The sequence below is a fragment of the Anabrus simplex genome, chromosome 1 (genome assembly GCF_040414725.1).
Source record: "Anabrus simplex isolate iqAnaSimp1 chromosome 1, ASM4041472v1, whole genome shotgun sequence".
In the NCBI taxonomy this organism is placed as follows: Eukaryota; Metazoa; Arthropoda; class Insecta; order Orthoptera; family Tettigoniidae; genus Anabrus; species Anabrus simplex.
In genome coordinates, this window is record NC_090265.1 from 265,388,790 (window position 1) to 265,396,852 (window position 8,063).

Below are 8,063 nucleotides of genomic sequence, written 5' to 3' on the forward strand. Positions count from 1 at the left end.
AAACCCCAAAACCACAATTCCCTGGTTTAGAAATACCAAAGAAGACCTGCAAATGCTACATATCTCAGCTGAAGACGCCCTTAACGGAGATCTCTTCAGCAAGAAAATATTGACGAACGGGCTAAACCGAGACGAGCAACCGAAGAAAAGACACGGTGCTCCTTGGATAGAGGAGCGTAAGCAGGCCCACTCGCAAAGAATGAGGGACATTTGGGCTCTAAAGAAGGCCAAGTTCAGTGTCAAATGCAACAAGACTTAACGTGGTCCTTGATGGCCCCAGCGAATTATATATATATATATATATATATATATATAGTAATAATAATATTTACCGTAGGATAAAGTTTTCCTATGTTAAAAATATATATAACAGCTATGTTCAATAAAGTGTGCGTTCGTCTCGAAATCCAGTGAAGTCTGATAAAGTCATGTTTTTATTCGTGGGAAGTTAAATTTTGTGACATCGTGTATGTCGGTGATATAGGAAATCACGGGGTGTTGTTGTATTCCTGAGGTCCGAAACTTGTAGTAAAAAGAAAAAAATGATAAAGGATTTTTATAAAAGTTGTTTGTCACGAGTGGATTGAGGTTTGAAAAGTCTTGAAACAGAAGGAATGGAATGATGTCGAAGAATTTTTATATGATGAGATAAGAGTCGTATAGTTGTTGAAGGCAGATGAGCCTGTATTTCATGTGTAATACCGCCGTGAGAGGCGATGAGAATGAATTTTTGAGACAGGCTATATTTGCTGATGGCGAAGAATTTTTGAGACAGGCTGTATATTAAAGGAGATATTTCTGAGGCATTCTGTAGTTATTCCGCTAACAATCCGGAACAGCTGACCTGGTGAAGGTTGGGTCGAAATGAGTGCTCTCTGACGCACATCATGATTTCAAGTTAAGATCCCCAGTGAAAATCAATTGCTGTTGAAGGTTGTAGTTCTTGACAGTTAAATCCAAGTTATTAGTTTACGTAAAGTCAGCATAATCAATTTTACAGTATATGACCTCAAGAGTAGAAGATCATTCTGAATACACGGTTGGTGTTATTTGACTGTAATGACAAATTTCCACTCAATAAATTTCATTATTACGAGACGATAATTTATCATTAAATCGAAAACATTGTGGGATGAGATATTGAACGTTATTAAAGCGATAGTTTGGCTGTATAGATTCATCGAATTTCGCTTCACTGGATAGTAAATGGATATGGATATTTGGAATAGTGAGATGGTAGGCGATTTGAGGGCCTCACCCTAGAGTTATAGTGTGGATTTTTGCGGTGGTGATGATTAGTGTTTTGGCGATATTCACGTAATGTTAGACGTGTGTTGAAAGTCATTATCATTTTTCCGAACTTCATTGCGTAGGTCGAGACCGTGTTTGAATTGTGGATTGCTTGCCAGGCGTTATTCATTTTTCAATTTCACGTTTATTAACAAGATAGGGACTTAGTTGCATTTCCCGACTTGCGTTCATTCTGTGGCAAGATTTGTTTCATTGTGTGCTATTAGTTTCGACATTGTTTCCAGCTAAAATATCTAAGAGTGTGTTTGAATTTACGATTTCGCCTGACATTCTAGAGGAAGCGTAGACAACCCAATTTTCGTTCGACAATAGACTTAGGACGTCACATGTCATCCTAGGAGTATACTGATGATGAGGCATCCGAGTTTACGCTCAACGATAGGTTTAGGAAGGTGTGTGTATGTTCATAGAGGTTAGTGTTAAGGTGCAGACATTAGGTAGGCCCGACGATAGGTTTAGGATGTCGGCTGAGTATACTGAAGTCTTAGATTAGGTGTTTTAGCGGACTTGAGCGATGGTAGTGTCTGCAGAAGTGTATGCAATGCGAAGAGTAATATTGAGGCCATATTTTGCGCACAGCCCTTACCAGCTGGAAGGTGTTTACCTAAGATTATGGAACCACTAGTGGCATGAACGTGAGGGTTGTCCAATAGTGGGTACTGAGCTAACGGTGATTGAATATTATTGCAGTTCGCCACGCGTGTTTGAGTTCATTGAACTTCAGTATTTTATTTTTGTTACGGACTTAATTGTTTGTCGTTCTGACGTCCGTTTGCTTTGCTAGTGTGCGTGTTGACACTCAGCTTATTTGTGTGAGACTTGAGTTACCAATGCGGATTCGATTCGTCAGCCGGATATATATTTTATTTTCAATTTTTGTCGTTCTTCATATTTATAATGCGTAGTTGACTGTGGTCGATCAATAACTTTGTAGGCAGTTTGTTGGGACAAACAATATGTAGATGGATCTGTAATGGTAGTCGTTGTTGTAAAGAAAAGATCTCCTAATATTTTGAATTTATTTTACCATGTGGACTTGTAATTTGATTAAACTTAACGTAACCATTTATAACCTGAAAGTTGGTTTTGTAATAATATTTCCGAAATGATTTTCCACTTTATGATTAACTTCAGTGTTTGGCATTTCTTCTAAATGCGTGATGAATAAGTGTTTCATGCATTTCGCAGTATTTTTTCTTCAGAACGACGTAATCTCGGATCGTGTTGTTGTTGGTTCCTTCTGACCAGCTGTTTGGGTGATGCACGTTTCAGCATCGGGATAATTTTATAACTTAAGTGTGTCACGAGATGACAATACATGGTGGAATTTTATTTTTAATTGTGAATGCTGCTGTTAACTTGTAATGAACACCATGCTTTCCAATAATATTTCGCAACCTATCCAAAGCAACTGATAGTCAATTTGGTTCGATTAAGGGACCATTCGGCGGGTGTTTCCATATCCGACAGGGTATTTGACTGGTGGATAACCTTAATTAAGAGTAAATCTGGAACTCTATCTATTGAAGGTCAGATTTTCCAAGAATCGTGTGGATTAAGTTATCGTTTGGATTAATAGGTGCTCGATTTTCAGGTTTTCTCCTCACTTTTCAGTTTCGCCGTCCACTAATCTGTGATATTTCTACTTTTCTCCGAAGAAAATGCTTCGATATTGTAATCAATAAAACTAACGTCATGCAATGTGACTGCGTTTGAAACATTAAATAATTAAATATTTTCTTGATCAAGGATTTTGTATAAATGAATTTTTGTGCAGATAATTAATTCAATAAAAGTTAGTAAGCACATATTTGCTCCTCATTTCAAGTAGTTAGGCTCTCTTCTGAACCCCATCGTTTGGTTAAGATCGTGACCGAATTATTCTTCCCGCTACGACCCCAAGATTTAAGAGTTCGATATTGCTCTACTGCAGCAGCTGTGGCCGACCAACGATGGAATGGTAAGTCAAGGGTTCAACACAGTAAGGAAACCACTATGGACTGGAGCTGGTTCAAGCTCTATTAGAATGGGAATGGTTGTAAGTTTTCAAGGATTTTTTACCAGGAAAATGGAGTTTGTTTTAGTGCTCCTTTCCTTAAGATATATCTTCTTGTGCCCATATTTGCCAAGATTTCCCTATCTATTGTTGCCATCTACAAACAAGCGCGTACAATAGCGATCCACAATTCTGTCCATGGAAATACGAGGATAATAATAATAATAATAATAATAATAATAATAATAATAATAATAATAATAATAATAATAAATATGAATCTAATATCTTACATTTAAGAAGAATGTATAATGTCTTTACCGCTACCTGGTCTCTGATGAATTCACTATTTGGAACTAAATGTACGATATCTCAAGTGATTGCATTTTTTAAATACCACGTTATAACGTTATTTTTCTAGCAAATGGCTAAATACGTGGTCGCGATAGTTTGGCAACGTTATATTGGGGGTAATGACTTGTCCTCAGAAACGACCCGAACCCAAATAAATGTGATGTTCTCCCTGTAAGTGCATGATACTGTCGATTATTAAGTACCAAGCCATATGTATGAAATAACAAACAGGCCGATTCCTCACTTTACATTGAGCTGTATGTTCAGCCCACAGCGTGTATTGCGGTGCTGTCGTATGCTTTATTTTACCCAGATCCGTTGTTGGATTTGCCATGAACTCAATAATCTCGTTCTCTGTACTCTGCCAGTCAAGTTACTTGTCTGTCAAAATTACTCGTCCCTTGTGGGAATCGAACCCACGACCTTTGGATTAGAAGTCCAACGCCCTATTCTCTGCGCTAAAAGGACAACGGAATTTGCCAATATGTAGCAAGAGAAGTGTAGGTTAAACGATAAAAGCAAACTTGAAGAACAATACCCCGATAAGAACGACTGATTGTGAGTAGATTTAAACACTTACCAAATCCTGTGAGTTGGAATGACAGAGAATATTTTATTTCTCTAGTCAAATTCGTTCATCTCATGACATTGTTTTCTTCCTTTCTTAATCTGTTTACCTTCCAGGGTCGGTTATTCCATCGGACTCAATGAGGGACCCCATATCTATTGCTCAAGGACAGTGTCCTCGAGTGTGAGACTTTGGGTCAGGCGATACAAGCGGGGAGAAGGACCAGTACCTCGCCCAGACGGACTCACCTGCTATGAGGATCAGGGTCCTTGTAAGTGTATCAAAAGTTTGGGAAGGATACACAAGGATGAGGGAAGGAAGCGGCCGCAGCCTTAGGTACCATCCCGGCATTTGTCAAGAGAACAAATTGAGAACCACTTCGATGTTGAGTGAGGAGGGAATCGAACCAGTTTCGACTCAGTTGACATCCCGAGGCTGAGAGGACACCGTTCCAGGCCTCATACCATTTTTCAAATTTGGTAGCAGAGCCGGGAATCGAATCATGGCCTCCGGGTGTGGCAGCTAATCACTACACCACTGAGGAGGACATTATTATTATTATTATTATTATTATTATTATTATTATTATTATTAACCGCCTTTTTGGTGTAGTGGTTAGTGTGATTAGCTGCCACCCCCCAGAGGCTGGCTTCGTTTCCCGGCTCTGCCAAGAAATCTGAAAAGTGGTACGAGGTCCTCCAAGAAAATCCCGGGTTGATTCCTAACTTACGGGCACGACCGCTTCCTTCCCTACCGGGCGAGTTGGCCGTGCGGTTAAGGGGGCGCAGTTGTGAGCTTGCATCCGGGAGATAGTGGGTTCGAATACACTGTCGGCTGCTCTGAAGATAGTTTCCCATTTTCATACCAGGCAAATGCTGGGGCTGTGTCTCATTGCTACTTCCTTTACGTCGCACCGACGCAGATCGGTCTTATGGCGACGATGGGACAGGAAAGGTCTAGGAGTGGGAAAAGAAGTGGCCGTGGCCTTAATTAAGGTACAGCTCCAGCATTTGCCTGGTGTGAAAATGGGAAACCACGGAAAACCATTTTCAGGGCTGCCGACAGTGGGGTTCGAACCTATTTTCTCCCGAATACTGTATACTGGCCGCACTTAAGCGACTGCAGCTATCGAGCTCGGTGTGTCTTATTGAAAGCCACGGCCGCTTCCTTTCCACTCCTAGCCCTTTCCTATCCCATTGTCACCATAAAACCTATCTGTGTCGGTGCGACGAAAGGCAAGTTCCAAAAAGAAAAAATTTCCTTCCCTCTTCCTTGTCCATCCATTCTATTCTTCCCATCCCCAATAAGGCAAGTTGCTGATATATCGAATAAAGTAGTGTCATTTTAGAGTCTCTCCAGGCAGTTACGATCGTATTCAAAACATCGGCAACATATATACGATATATATACGTCAAACAAAGACTCCGTCAAAACAGAAGGAAGGACGTCATTTTGCGATTTCTCCTTTTTTTTTTTCATAATCCAAGTGCCTACACAAGTCACGGACATTTCAAATTATTTGCAATTGTTCCATATTCGAGTGAGGTATTCCAACGTGGCCGTTTTAAATAGAAAACTTGGATCACGTGATAGCGTGACGAGTTTACATGACTTTACTCTTACACTATAGAAGGTATTTATGTGCTCTTCTTGCTTAAAATTACCGTCCCTTGTGGGAATCGAACCCACGACCTTTGGATTAGAAGTCCAACGCGCTTTCCTCTGCGCCAAAGGGACTACGCTCACGTTGTTCTGTAATCTGTGTAGTAAGGACGCTGATTCTTTTTTTTTATTTTCGAAAGATATTTGTTGCTATAATTATGCTTTATTTCGCACCGACACAGATATGTCCTATGGGGACGATGTGAGAGGAAAGGCCTAGGAATGGGAACGAAGCGGCCGTGGTCTTAATTAAGGTACAGACCCAGCACTTGAATGGTTTGAAAATGGGAAACCACGGAAAACCATCTCCAGGTCTGCCGATACTGTGGTTCGAACCCACTATCTCCCCATTACTGGATACTGACCGCACTCAAGCGAATGCAGCTATCGAGCTCGGTATTTTCGAAAATAATACCCATGAGGTGAAGAAGGATTATACGCGGGTTGTATCTAAGCGGCCCGGGTTTAAATCCCGGCCCTACCACGAAATTTGAAAAGTGTTTCGTCGGTTGGAACGGGATCCACTCAGCCTCGTGGGGTCAACTGAGTAGAGGTGGGTTCGAGTCACACGTCAGCCATCCCGGAAGTGGTTATCCGTGGTTTCCCACTTCTCCTCCAGGCAAATGCTGGGATGGTACTTAACTTAAGGTCACGGCCGCTTCCTTCCCTATTCCTTGCCTGTCCCTTCCAACCTTCCCATCCTCTGCAAGGTTTCGACGCCTGACTTGCGAGACCTCAATTTGGAATTGTATCTATTGTTGTCATCTACAAACAAGCACGTACAATAGCGATCCGCATATGAGACACATTCCTGTCCACGGAAATTCGAGGATAACCATCATAAGAATAACAATAATAATAAAAATAATAGTAATAACAACAATATAATAATAATAATAATAATAATAATAATAATAATAATAATAATAATAATAATAATAATTGTTCCGATGTCTCTGTGGAACAGCAGAGGTGAAAGAAGGTGCGGCCTGGAATAGGTCTCAACTACAGAATTAAAGTTAATTTAAAACTTTAACAAAGGTTATATTTTCTTTTCAAAATCAACAAATAACAGATAACAACATTCAACAATTTCCACTAGGTGAAATAACAACGAAAGGCAGGTACAAAAATATTTTTCCCGTTCAGGGGTTTTTTACCAGGTTTTGGGCTTCGAGCCCCACAATAACAATCCTTGAGCGATTAGCCCAACTTTACCAAGGTACAAAAATGAACAAAGGGGCAGAAAACCCCATCATGCAAAGGAGCACTTGCTCCTAATTACAATGTTAAGGAAAAGAGCAGACCCGCTCTCAATTTTACAAGCCTATCAAAGGCTACAACAAACTTCACTTCTGTCTGCCCTTAAGGCACACAAGGAAACAGAGGTAATTAAAGCTGCCTCTGTGGATCAGTGGTAGAGTGTCGGCCTCTGGATCCCAAGATAGCGGGTTCAAACCCGGCAGAGGTAGTCGGATTTTTGCAGGGCGGAAAAAAGTCCATTCGACACTCCATGTCGTACGATGTCGGCATGTAAAAGATCTCTGGTGACACATTTGGTGTTTACCCGACAAAATTCATTAAATCTCAGCCATAGACGCCCAAGAGAGTTTCGGTTTACTCGGTCTGCCATCTAGTGGGGGCCTAGAGTAAAAAGGAACGTCGAAATTGACGAGCAGACAGCCAGATGGCGTCAAATTGAAATGTCTGCACACGGTAGCTGAGGCCATACGATTATTATTATTATTATTATTATTAGAGGTAATTAATACCCAACCTACGGGGCCTTCGTATGAAGAAAACAGAACATCAAGTTAAGTTACTGGCCCAAAGCAAAGGGGATGGAGGCGTAAATTTGCACTCCTAACTCTACATATTAAAACCTAGGTGGCTCTAGGCCGATATACAGGGGCTAGTCCCAAGCTAAGGAGGTGACTCGTCTGAAAGATTTAGACGCTTTAAGGAAGAGTAAAAACGGTTAGAAAAGCGTAGTCACCTCAATTTCAAAATGAAGGGGAGTTCGAGAGGGTGAAGCACACTCTATCCCCGAATTACATTTCAAGAAATAGTAGTTTTTACATAGACAGAAAAATAGATTTACATTTTAAGGAGAAGGATTACATATTAAAGGTTTCGAACCTTCTCCGAGAGTTAAACTGCTGAGCTAGCAAA

At 40.6% G+C, this 8,063-nt stretch overlaps 2 non-coding genes across 2 annotated transcripts; both read right to left on the bottom strand.

Annotated features, from left to right (window-relative positions):
• Nucleotides 1–4,056: 4,056 nt before the first annotated feature.
• On the bottom strand, nucleotides 4,057–4,129 carry TRNAR-UCU (transfer RNA arginine (anticodon UCU)). Its single transcript has one exon. It is a non-coding gene; the product is annotated as a tRNA-Arg (tRNA).
• Nucleotides 4,130–5,893: 1,764 nt separating this feature from the next.
• TRNAR-UCU (transfer RNA arginine (anticodon UCU)) lies at nucleotides 5,894–5,966 on the bottom strand. The gene has a single exon. It is a non-coding gene; the product is annotated as a tRNA-Arg (tRNA).
• Between the last annotated feature and the right edge of the window lie 2,097 nt (nucleotides 5,967–8,063).